This window comes from Ochotona curzoniae, unplaced genomic scaffold, assembly GCF_017591425.1.
Source record: "Ochotona curzoniae isolate NIBS_2020 unplaced genomic scaffold, NIBS_Ocur_1.0 scaffold_4505, whole genome shotgun sequence".
In the NCBI taxonomy this organism is placed as follows: domain Eukaryota; kingdom Metazoa; phylum Chordata; class Mammalia; order Lagomorpha; family Ochotonidae; genus Ochotona; species Ochotona curzoniae.
In genome coordinates, this window is record NW_024467118.1 from 8,605,859 (window position 1) to 8,619,691 (window position 13,833).

The following is a 13,833-nucleotide window of genomic DNA, read 5'->3' on the forward strand; positions in this document are numbered from 1 at the left end:
AATGCATCTCTCCCAAATAGCCTGCATAAGAGTCATGGACTAAGGTTTTTGGTTGAGGATTTTTAATTCCTAAACAACCCACACTTGCCTCTCACTCCTAGCAACTTAGGAGAAGGAATGGTTCCAGGCACTGAGACGCAGATCCTGGCAGACCAGTGGAAGGACATAGATAAGATCCTGATGGAGGCAGCTGCAGACCATTCCTCAGCAAGGACCTATCCTGGCTCTGAACAACATGGGGGTCCCTTCTAAGCTCACAGTTAAAACAGCAATCCTATCCCCCAAGTAAGAATGAATAGCCACTCTCTTCAAACCCACATGACAGTTATTTCAAGTAAGATCCAACATTCATGTGACAAAGAAGACTGCAGCACCAAGCAAGCATGAGCCTTTTCTAGAATTACCCAAGAGGCCATACAAAAAGTAAACAAAACTCAATGAACAATAATTGAAAGTGACTCTGATTAAAATGAACAGTGATTAGTTGCAGATGTAATGACTGAGAAAAAAAAATCAGCAAGACAAGCCGGTACAAGGCATGCACCTGAGATCTCCTGGAAGGACAGGAAGAGGCAGAGGAAGGATAAAGGCCAGGCTGAGAGGAGCTCCTGCCTCTTTTCAACAGGATCACAGTTATCTTCAGTTCATAACAGAAAACACCCTGGATATTGTTGGGGTTCAGAAAATGATACCCCAAAGTGTGATGCTTTGATCTGCAACCAACTTTGAACTGAAGGACATTGAGACCTCAGAAACAGCTTTGGAGACAGCATGTTATAAAACTCTAATTCCAAGGGGCCTTGTCCCCTCCACACATGAGGAAGAAATTTTACAACAAAGATGCCAAGACAAGCCTTGCTAAGTTTCCCTACCAAGTCTATTACTATCAGTTCATATTCTTTTGGTCCATTCACTGGCTGCACCTACTTCATTGAACCTGAGCATAAAACAGACATTTCCCCTGGATATGTTTATCTTTAGTCCAAAGATTTCCATGCCACAAGAAACAGATGATAAACATTTTCCCTTACCCTGTATTTTGTACATGAATTCAGCTATGACATTTATGATAAGGAAGAAAGGGACCACTCCTTCTTTTCCTGCACTACTGATATTAGAACATCATTAACATCGTTGTACTTGTGGTTGTTATAAGTACTTCTGTCTAGTTACCTGCATAAAGCATTACTTCACCTAACTAGCACCTGGACTAAGAAGATGCCTGTTCTCCTTCGGCTACAGCTGTCTTTTCTCCCACATTTCTGTTATCTGTGTTCTTTCCACAGTAAAGAATCAGTCTTGTTCAACAAATTCTTTGATTATCATTATAAAATCCTAGAGTAAGGACCCTACCCAGGTGTTTTCTCTATTAACACAGCAGGCTTGCGAGGATGCTATGTACTTGTTTTGGTAGGTCAAGTGTCTAACATCTAGTGGTAAAGTCATGAAAGTAACCTATAAGAACATCTCTCTCTCTCTCTCTCTCTCTCTCTCTCACACACACACACACACACACACAGATTTTTTTTTTCCTGGATAGCTTGTTCCACATTGTAAAATGACTCCTGAACAGTAGGAATTTTAATTAAATCAGAGGAAAGCTAATTTGGCCTAAATTGGCTTGCAACAAAAAAGGTGTTAAAAGGAACGAAAATTGTTATTCAATGTGAATATTTGTGAGAGGGATGGGTTAACTTCATTGACAACTATATACAGAGTGATGCTGATAATACGAAGCCTACTGAAGATGCTGAAAAACCCTGAAAATGCTAATTTATGACATTATGATTAAAGAAGGAAATTTATTATCAGTAGCCATTCTGAAATGGGTTTCATCTGAAGGTACAATATTGGATATTGATCCTGATAACACTCACAGGAGACATGGAGGAAGATGGGGCAGGAAAGATGAGTATAAATCATGGTGACGTGTGAGAACTAGAAGAGCAAATCGAAGAACATCTCAGTTTGGACACAGAGACTGATAAATGTCATGATTCTTTCAGCAGTAGACTTTGTTAGAATGAAAAGACTGGTGATAGAAGGAATAAAAAGATGACCAAAAAAGCTAAACAGATCCAACAGACGAATTTTAGATGGGAAATGCTAGATATCAGCATGAGTTGGTAAAGCTGTGCACCATTAGTTTTATTTCATGCATCTGTCTTAAATATTCATTTGCTTGAAAAGCAGTGTTATATAAGGGGAGGAGGAAAGAACTCTTCCAACTTCCAGTTCACACTCCTTATGAGCAAAATGGCCAGGACTGGGCCAAGTCAAAGCTGAAGACAGGAACTACATCCAGGTCTCCCAAAAAGGTAACAGTGCCCTCATCACTTGAGCCAGTCTCAGTTGCTTTCCCAGGTACGTTAGTCAGAAACTAAATAGTAGTGAAACAGCAGGAACCTAAAACAGCCTTCCATGGGATGCTGGTATTGCAAACAACAGCCTGACTGCACCACAATGCCAGCCCTATGACATTGGCTTTAGTCTAAATACGAAAGAAAATGGAGCCTTGGAAAAGGCAGTGGATGCACAAGGTGGAATAGAAAGTTGGGAGTACGTCAGCCTTGATATGGCTAAAAATTAGAAGCATTGAAAGGAGGAAGCTGGAGGAACAAAATTTATGTTACAGTGAGATCCAGAAATTCACATTTTTGTAGGCCTGTGATGCTAGGCAGTAGCATTACAGGTGTAGGTGGTGGAAGAATCGTGGCAGTCTCAAGGGAACATGGGCTTAAAGATCTGGTTGTTGAGCGATTCACCTGCCAAGATGAACCATGACAACTGGAATAATTGGGGTACAGAGGATAATGGCTGTGTAATCACCAAATTCTTCAGTGTGGAAGAGAAAGAGGTCAAGAGTTAAGCGAGTGAGGGCAAGAAGTCACAAAGCGAGGAATGAATGAATGTCATCGGAAGAGAAAGAGGATGTTTCTGCCCATGAGGAAGAAAGAGCAATGATCTGAAACAGCTAAGGGAACTTTGCCCATGTGCATGTTCCCAAATGATGTGAAATGTGGGAGAAAACACAGCTACAGCCAGAGGGGAACAGGCATCTACTTAGTCCAGGTGCTATGTGGGTAAAATAACTCTTTATGCTTTGCCCTACACAACAGTAGCTGCCCTGCATGTCAGAAATAAACAAATAGTGTAAAACAAAGTGACATGATCGTGGAAGTTTGAGATATAGACAGACTTTCCTCTGTGAAGCATCTGTGATGAACTAAAAAATTAGGAAATACCGAGCAGAGGAAACACACTTTATTCTATTTTTTCATATATGTTTGATATAATATATATATATATATGTGTGTGTGTGCTTATATATGGAATATTTATGGAAGTGATAACTGGTAATGATACTTCACAAAACAGATATGATATGGCAAATGAGAAAACCTAAGTTAAGGTAAGGAGGAAGAATGGGGACTCATCAAGAAGGTAAAGAAGTTGAATACAGGGAGACAGAACATGAGATCTAAAAGCAACCTGAACTCAGACATTCTGCCCAGCATCTCACATCAGGGTATTTGCATTTGGCATTGCCTCTAAATCCTAACTTACATTCCCTGGGAGGTGGCAGGCGAAGGTTCCAGTAACTGTGTTCCTGTCATCCATGTGGAAGGCCTAGGAAGAATTCCAGACTCTTCAGCCCTGGTTCAGTTCCAGCTCTGACAGATATTTGAGGGAATAAGCAATGAAGGGCTTTTTTCTCTCTCTTTCCATTTTTGTCTTTCTCTGTCTCTCAAAAAAAAAAGTAAATAATTTTTATAAGTAATGAAATCTACCTGGAATCTCCAATTCCAGGTCTCTAATTCCAGATCAGATGCTTCCAACCTGCACAGCCTGGATAATCTGCTTCACTCCCACAAGCCTAACTTTATTTTTTCAAAAGTAGCAACATGAGGAGGAAGGGAGAAAAGAGGTGGAGGAAACATATTCTTGGATGACAGTGAAGAATAAATTAATAAACACAGATGTGCAAATAAAATGTTTGATGTGGAATATGTGCTCCCCAAATGAGAGCTGTAATTATTGCAAGTAGATTTGCAATGGAAAGAGAATTCTCCAGCGCCGTGGCCTAGCAGTTAAAGTCCTCGCCTTGAATGCTCCAGTACCCCATAAGGGCATCAGTTCTTACCCCGATAGCCTTCTTCCCATCCAGCTCCATGCTTTTGGCCTGGGAAAGCAATCGAAGATGGCCCAAAGCCTTGGGACCCTGCACCCTTGTGGGAGCCCCAGAAGAACTCCTGGCTCCTGGCTTCCGGTCGGCACAGCACCAGCCGTTGTGTCACCTGGGGAGTGAATTATCAGACAGAAGATATTTCTCTCTGTCTCTCCTCCTCTCTATATAGTTCTGATTTTGCAATAAAAATAAATAAATCTTTAAAAAAAAGAAAAAAAAGAGAATTCCAAGTGACAACCTGTTTTCCAAGCAGTAATAGTTGCTTGTGACTAATCATAGTTCCGAAGGAAGACAGAGGGCAAAGAAATTCTCAGATAGACTTGAGATGTGTAGAAAAGTGGATCCCAAAAGTACTTCTCTAAAACAGAATTAAGTATCCTACTTGTCTGTACGTCCTACAATATTGCAGCTTACCCATTTTATACGCACGGCTGTGTGGGCTGTGCAAGACGAGCACTGTCCGGAGCATGTATACTATTGCAATTTCCTCTGATGTGATGTTATCATTGATTTCTTTGTCTGTTTATATATTAATGTCTTTAATTCTTCATTCACACGCTTTCTTCCCCTTTCCTTTTGCATGATTTGGAGAGCTAGTGCCACTCATGACAGCTGTGTAAACGACCTTCCCTTCGAGAAGAATAAGAGGCACAATCAATTAATTTTTTTGTAATGATAATGCGTGAGAAATGCAGAGGTCTTTCTGATCAGAAAATCTATTTTGCAACTTTTTTCTTTCTGTTTCGCTTCAGGTTTTTCCCCCTTAGACTTCAGTTTCCTGGTTTTTGGCTGACACATTTGAATCAAGAATATTGTACTGTGTCCACGTCTCTGAAATCTAATAAGACAGAACATGCTTTTCCTGCTCTGTGAAAGCAAAGAAAGCCAGCGCAGCAGTGGAGAGCAATGCTCTAGGCCACTATCAAGGAGCCCTGCTTCTCTTCAAACACCCCCTTGAAGGAACAGCCAGAGATATTAGCTTATTATTCAGGGCCCAAACTTAGAAAGCATGGTGAGCTGGATAAGATTAAAAAAGTAAATTCAAAATCAATGAGAATTCTTGCTGGTGCCTTACATCCAGGCATTATTTTACTATTCACAAAACCCTATTATCTTCCCATCAATCACCCAATTCAGTCTCTAGGGTCAATTTGATGTTGGTGAGACAACACCAGCTTTCAGTATTTCAGGAGATATCAAAACACTCAAAATGGAACAATTACACCTTGAAAAATACACACGAAACTACATGCTACATTAAAAGATCTGTAAGGGAGAGGGGGAAAGCAGGAGGCTACAACATTCACAATCGGAGCAGCCTGGGCAGGACTGCAAAGTCAAAGGCTTCCCAGGAAAGTGATGCCTCAGTGCAATTGAAATCGAAGAAGAAAAAATCAGTAAAGTCAAAGTTTGAACAACAGGTAGCCACATGAGGTAGCAGGGAGGGGAATCTTGCTGACCGTGGTTAAGAATGTCAGAGTTGGTGCTGGCTCCATGGCATAGCAGGTTCAGCCTCTGCCTGAGATGCAGGTATTCCATATGGACATCAGTTGAGGGTAAATCAGCAGGAGGATGACCTCTCTCTTTCTCTCTCTCTCTCTTTCTCCCTCTCTCTACCCCTACCTTCTTTCCTCCCTCCTTCTATCTGCATAATTCTTTCTATGACTTTCTACTATGCCACAACACCAGCCTCTAAAATATTAAGAACTTTACTAATACATTAGAGTCTCAGGGTCACATCAAAAGCCTGATAATTGCAACAACGCAATTCTCATTAGTTCTCACAGTAATGTGATATTAGTACAAAGAGAACAGACTCATTGTGGTTCATTGATACTGTTCTAGGAATGCAATGATTCTCCCTCCAGCTCCTTCCGTCTCTTCTTCGTTTCCCTCTTCCCTTCCTCCCTCCTCTCTTTCATTTTTATCTTTTTTTTTTTGTTTTTAAGACAGCACATTTTAATCTAGATTACAGTCCAAAGCTTAATGCTTTACTAAATAAAGAACTCAATCAGTAATGTAAGCATTAAAGGATCACAAGTCAGTAGGAATATAGAAATAACTACATTGAAGGATATGAAATTCCTTTATAAAGATAAATTTTAAGATAATCACAGACTGTTAAAACTAGGGTATTACATTAATCTTAACCATTGGCTTGGCAAAAACATAAAACAAGGTTTGCAGGTCTATATTTATACCAATAACTATATAAACAGACCTTTATTTTGGTTTTATTTTAGCTTTTTGATTTTTTTCTTTTATAATTTCGACTTTTACATATAAGCGAGAATATGTAGCAGTTTTCTATGTCTGGTTTGTTCATTCAACATGATGTTCTCTAGTTGCATTAATTTTTATTCAAACGGTAGATTTTCATGCTTTTAATGGCTGAATAATATTCTATTACACACATATTCACATCACATTTTCTTTATCAATTTATCTGATAATTATCTTGATTGGTGGGCTATTTTGGCTACTGTGAGAAGTACTGTTACAAACACAGTACTTCAATATGAAATGGTGATATCTTTTGGGGATATACATAGAATTGAAATTTCTGGATCCTTTGGCAAGTTTATTTTTGGAGTTTTAAGGAGCTCCTCTGTATTTTTTCCGTAGTGGCTGTACCAGTTCACATTCCCAACAACCATGTGTGGGCTTCCCTTTATCCACATCCTTGCAAGCATTCTTCACACTCCCTCCTGGATAACAGCCATTGTACAGGATGCGGTGACTTCTCACTGTTACTTTGATTTACATCTTCCCGAGGATGGGTGATGTCCATCATGATTTGAATATATGTTGGAAGACCATATGCATCTCTTCTTTTGAGAAAAATCTATTTTGAGGTATTTTGAACATTTCTTAACCCGATTTAAATGGCACTGTCAAATTCTTTTATGAGGTCAACATCACTGTGATATCAAAACCAAAACCATAACAAAAGGAAAAGTAGAGATCCATGCCCTTGATGAACATAGATACAAAAATTCTCAATAAAATACTAGCAAACCAAATCCAGAAACACATCAGAAAGTTCATACATCATGATCAAGTGGGATTTATCCTAAAGATGCAAGAAGGTCCAACTTTGAAAAATCAATAAATGTGATAAATCACATCAACAAAATAAAGAACAAAAACCATATGGTCATCTCAATGGATATGTAGAAGGCATCGGATGATTCAGCATCCCTCTATGATAATTTAAAAAATACCCTCAACAAATTAGATATTGAAGGAACATAACTCCAAAGTATGAAGGTTATATACATAAAAGTCACCAGCCAATATCATACTGAACAGGTGAAAGCCGAAATCATATCCCCTCAAATCTGGAATTCACTTTCACCACTCTGATTAAATATAGTGCTGCAGGTATTAGCAAGGGTAATTAGGGAGAAGAAAGAAACCACATCGAAATAGGAAAGCAAGAAGTCAAATTATCTATATTTGCAAAGGATACCGTATGGTACACAGAGAAACCTAAATGCTTCAGCAAAATGCTATCAGAACTGATAAATCAACTAAAGAAAGTTTCAGGTTTACAAATAAATATTTAAAAACAGTAGCTTTTGTGCATTAATAATTAACTCACTGAAAGAGAAATTTAAAAAGGAAACCCATTCACAATAGACACAGAAAAGAATCAAATATTTAGGAATAAAGTTAACCAAAAAATTGAAGCTTATCTACAATTAAAATTATAAAACAATGATGAGAGAAATCCTCAATAACATGAACAAAAAAATGGAAATACATTCTTTGTGCTGAAAGAAAATACAGGGAACCACTTGAAGACATTGATATAAGTGCTGGCTTCTTGGATAAGACCCCAAAACACAGACAACAGGAAAAAAGTACACCTTCAACTTTCAGATGGTGAAAGTGCAACACCCAGAAAAAGGAGAGATAGGAGCTTTATACAGCTTGGTAGAAAGCGTTATGATGCTAGTAAAGGAAAGGAAAAGGAAAGGAGGAGAAATGGAGAGGGAAGAGGCAGGGAAGAAGAGCTTCTCAGGGCTGTGGTTTTAGAAAATCTTAGCCACACTACAGAGGAGCCCAAAGACTGCCCATTAGGAAATCTCTGCACCTGACAAAGCAGCCTGGCACTTGCATTCCCACTGCTCTCCTCATTGGCTGGGAGAATCCTGGGGAAGCATGGCCCGTGCGCTGAGCAGCGTTGGAGCCAAAGGGAAGGCAGTAGGAGACTGCAGGTTCTCTTCATGGCAGAGCTGGACAGCAATCCTCACTGCTCCCATAATGAAGGAAGGTGCACATCTATTTATGCATAATTATTCTATAACATCAGTTGATATTATAAAGAGGGTAGAGCTTTTCCCATGCCATTTGAAAACTAATTTAGGTATGCAGAATACTTAAATTTTGGATATTTAATTTCTAACCTGTCATCCTGATGAATTTTTAATGTTTTCTTCTCAAAGCTTTTTATCCTATTAAGAATGTCATCACACACAATTTTTCCTCCTCCTTTCAAATGATTCTACATTCTTTCTTTTCCTTTTGTCATTGCCAAATTAAAATGTATCAATGATTATGAGTATATTCACATTTATTGGAATTCCTTTAAGTCTTATTAAGCCTCATGTTGGGTGCTCTACTCCAAGATATATCTTTAAAATACCCCCAGTTCAATTTCTTTAAAAAGTCTAGATGTTTAAAATAACCTAAGAAATTGATCTAAGAGCATTTTATCACACGTCTTGTTAGAAAAAATAGATAATTTCCTTCCCCATGTCTACCTGCTATGTGTGACCACATCTTTTATCACTCCTAGAGTTTAAGGTTATGCTCTTATTTCCTCATTAGCTTTCAAAAAATTTCTTCCTTTTTAATTTTTCTAAAAAATTATTTATTATTGGAAAGTCATATATACAGAGAGGAAAAACAGAGAGGAAGTTCATCCATCTGTTGATTTCACTCCCCTTTTGGCCACAGTGGCCAGAGCTGAGCCAATCCAAATCCAGGAGCTTCTTCTGGGTATCCCATGTGGGTGCCGGGACCCAAGGCTTTGGACCATCATCTACTGTTTTCCCAGGCTATAAGCAGGAAGCTGAATGGAAAGCAGGGCCACCAGGACACGAACCTGCACCAGCGACGTATGGACTCACAGTGTGGTCAAGGTGAGGACTTTAGCCACTAGGTTACCGTGCTGGGCATGAAGTTTCCTTCTTTGATGAGTCTTTTCAAAAAAAGCCAATCTTGAAAGTATAGTTGCTATATCTTTTCCTTTACAATTTCCTAATTTCAGTTCTTTAATTTATTCTCTTCTTAATTTGTTCTTATTTTTCATAAGCTTTATAAAAAGAGAAATACAAGCTCTGTGCATTTTCTAGTTTCCAGTCTAATCATCATCACATTTCATGGGCAGCATGAGGTCATGGCCAAGCCTTTAGACTCTGAGGTCCTGTTCCACTTATGTAACATGAACATGGAGTTCCCACACCTGCAAAATGAGGGTCTTTAGAAAAAAGAAAACTTATCTCCAAGGGTTGGTGTGAAGATTACTCCATCTAATGCTCCATCTAATGCACAGCAACTGCTGTGTAATATATAAACTATACCTCTTATAATGCAACCTCATATTTATTTTCTCCTTTAGGCTTCACAGCAGTCACATACGTCCAACAGACCTCATTTTCCCTTCATACATGATAAAATTATGGTATCAACAATCCAACTTAAGGTATTGAACAAAGATACAGAGTTTATGATTCTATGTGTAGCGCAGGGCTTGAAGCCCCCAAATTTTTGACTGGCTTAAGTGGACAGAAATAAGCCGCTCTTCACCTCAGCTCAGGGCACTGACCTAGCCTGTAGCTTGTATCCATCCAATGGAGAGCAGAGTGCCCAAGCCTGAGAGTGTCCAACAGATTCATCAACTGTCCAGAAGACTTCTGGAGCTAAGCAATTCCTGAACAAATATTCCTAGCCCCAAAGGAACAGGTGGAGGAAGAGCTGATCCCTATGCAGAAGATGGGGCTTCTAATCCTGTGTCTGCCTCTCTGTTTGCTCTGTGGGTATAAACAAGTGTCCACTTTCCTCCTGTCTCAATTTTCTCAAATAAAAAATAGAGAAAATTGTCTCTGTCCAACTTCTTTCAATACAGGACTCACAGTATGCAACTGACGATGAACCCCTCTCACATTTATCATTTTCCACATAGGCAATGTACCATGCGTGTTGAAGCTAACCTAGAGTTCTCATTGCTTATGTAAATGAAGAGAAGAGTAGATGGTGAAGCAACTCACGAACTTTGTGCTTTTCCCCAAATTGTTTATGTCCAGAAAGCTTCCTAAATAGCTCACCTTCACATCAAGAGCATCAATGTCTTTGCATAGAAGAAAAACAAAATCCGACATCATCTCCAAACAGAAATCTAGTTTCCACTTGACATCTAAGCTGTGAAATGTGGGGAACAGAACACACAGAATTTTCTATAAATATTGTTTTCCATGCACACCTAAAACCAGGCAGAAGATAGAGGGAACCAAAAACTTCCCTTGGTATGTAGCTTTTCACTATGTTCTAAGAGTGTGAGTCATCCAGGGAAAATAATCCAATTTACAAGGGAAATAGATTAATTGAATTTTGGTTCACATTGCCAGAAATGTTTCTATAAATATATATTTCTGCAGATTCTAAGAATCATCCCCTGAAGTCCCTTAACATTTTTTGATTCATTATATTTGAATCTCTTTTATTCCAGCAAGAAAATAAACGTTAACTAATTGGACTTGTCTTGATGAAAAGCTACTTTCATTTTCCTAATGTTTACAGGATAGAAATTGGAAGATATGTAAGTCACATCTTAAAGGTAGGTAGCTGAGTGTGGGCAGAGGCTACTGCTCTGTGCCAAACACAATTCCCTTGAAGCTGAAAGAGGAAAAGGGAGCAGTGAGATTTTGGAGTTTTTCTCCCTTGACCAATGGGTTGGGTGGGGACAGAGATTCTCTGAGAACTGCCAGGCTTTGTTCTTCGTGAGTTTCATTCTTCCTTCTGGGAAGGATACAGTCTGCAGGAAGGATTAAGTGGAAAACAAAGAAATTCCTAGCTGGACTCAGCATTGGCAGAGAGAGCACCGATTGTCTGCTGGCCAATTGGTAATGCCAGTGACACCTACTCAGGCTTTTGCAAATGTAATTGTCCTTAGCCAAATGTGGTATGTGTTCCTGGTGAGGAAGGTTACTGCCAGAGCCAGCTGTTGTGCCCCGACATGTGACCTTGGAGTAGTGTGGAGGGTTGAGCAGTGAATGGGAGCCAGGGACTGTGTGGTGTCTGCCAGGTGTCTCTCACACAGACACCAACTTAGCACAGTAGAAAATTAACTCCATGTGGGAAAGGGTTAGTTAGGGCCAAGGGCTTTGCCTGAGTGTCTCAGGCATTCTCCCCAGTGTCTCAACACATGAAAACATCACAAGATGTTTGTGAAATGAATGAAGATATCTTTACAACTCCAGCAGGGTAGAATAATTATCCATCTTGTTTTAAGACGAGGCAAACATGTTTCAGAGAAGTCAAGGCACAGAGAAGCTGGGACTCACATCTCGGTGTGTCTTGACTGCCTACCCAATGCCTTTCAGGACACCTTGCTGTCCTTGTGTAACACACTGGAAAGCCAAGTGTGGAATGTGCACATGGGACTTGAAATTACATAGAAAGTCTCACTGAGACACCGAAGCCATTATCTAAGCAAAGCAGCACATCAGAACCCACTCCTGGCCTGGGCTTTCATTCTTCACTGGTAAGGTAAAGGGTTTAGACCAGGGGTCATCACTGCCATCCCACTTGTCTGGGGCACATGCGTTCTTATAACAGACATTACTCATGATCCCAGCATGTTTTCCCATTGGACAAGCAAGCAGCTTCATGACTGCGAGGCTCATGTGTCTAGGAAGGGAAGCTGGCCACCCTCCTTCAAGGCTGGCATGCACAGTAGACTCTCTTACATTTGGTTTATCCACAAACTGATCATGTCTTGCACCTGGTCTCTATATTGTTCGGTACCCAGGACCCACCAAGCCATTAAAGACTTGGATCTTCCCAGGTAATCATTGCCTCAAGACCAAAGAACCTCAGACTCTGGGTTTATTTTAACAGAGGACTAGTTCAGAACATTCACAGAAAATTAGCATTTTGAGAGAAGTTTATTTTGTTGCAAAAAGTTTTTTAAAAATCTTTGAAATCTATGTTGTTTCATAACATGTATTTTCTATGAACTTTTTGAAAGCTCCTTGTGTATTTCTCTACTGAAACTATATTCCAGAGGAAAGAATGTTTTAACTAAAAGTAATTCGCTTTTAAATTAAAAGGTGTCATTTTCTATGATTACAGCAATAGCTATTACAAAGAGTACATTCTAAAGCTGAGCTAAAAAAGTTAGGACTGGGTGAGCATTTAGCCTAGCGATGGAGATATTCTCATTCCATATTGGTACCTGGGTTCATTACCTGCCCCAACTCCTAATTCCAATTTCCTACTAATGCAGACCCTGGGGCAGTGATAGTTCAAGTCCTTGGATCTTAGCCACACACACGTGATATTTAGATGTCATTCCCAGCTTGCTGCTATTGCAGTGAATGTGGACTGAGTGAACCAGCAGACGGAAGTGTGCGTGTGTGTGTGTGTATGTGTGTGTGTGTGTGTGTGTGTGCCTGTAAAATAAGCAACGGGAAAAAATAAGAACAGAATTTAGGCTTAAAGTGGTGGCCTCATGGGTTGGCTCATAGCTAACATTTTCAACATGAAACAAGAAGACACCTTGTGCCATGAAATAAAATGACATGTTGAAAACATCATGTGAGCAACATCATACCTGGGTTGGGCTTTAGCCAAGCTGAAGGGATAGAAAACCAGGTTTCAAATTTGGTAAAACCAGGAAGGAAATACATGGAAGAAAGTTGGAATGTTCTCAAGGTTGAAAAACAAGGCTCAGAATGTACAAAGGCATCTGCACACAGCCAGGGTCTCCCCCATCAGCACAGGGACTTGTTCTACACTACTCTGCTACACTGCCCCGGGCACTCTGCCTACACAGTCAACTTCCAGGGTCGACATGGAAATGTTGACCTGCCTGGCCTTTACATCATTCTTCTGTGGTTCAGAATCCTAGGCAGAAGCCTCTGAGTTGTTGCCCTCACATTTTGGTCCAGCGTCTAGCTGTTAGTGAATAAAAGGCCTCCTTGGGCTTTTATTCAAATAGGAAAGAGTACAGGGACTGTGCAACCAAACTAACACCTGTCAGAATCAAATACTCAGATGCACACCAAGTCAGTGGTTCATGCCCATGAGCAAGCCTAACTGCAAATAACCCTAATTTTCCAAGGAACACATCATGTATGCCACACTGTACTACAGATTTTTCAGTTTAAGTGACAGGAACATAATACACATAATACGTAATTTCCTTCATATCGTGTAATTCCTCAAAACATTCTTAATAAGACAAATATTATCATATTGGGTCAAAAAATGCTAATTCATTTTAGTGATCACACAGATAGCAAACACCAGAGTCAGAATTCAAAGGAAAACCTTTCTGAGGTCAATGCTTCCCTCACCTATACCGCCTCTCTGTTAGCATTGATGCTATAGCCTAGTTTGCAGACTTCCCTTAC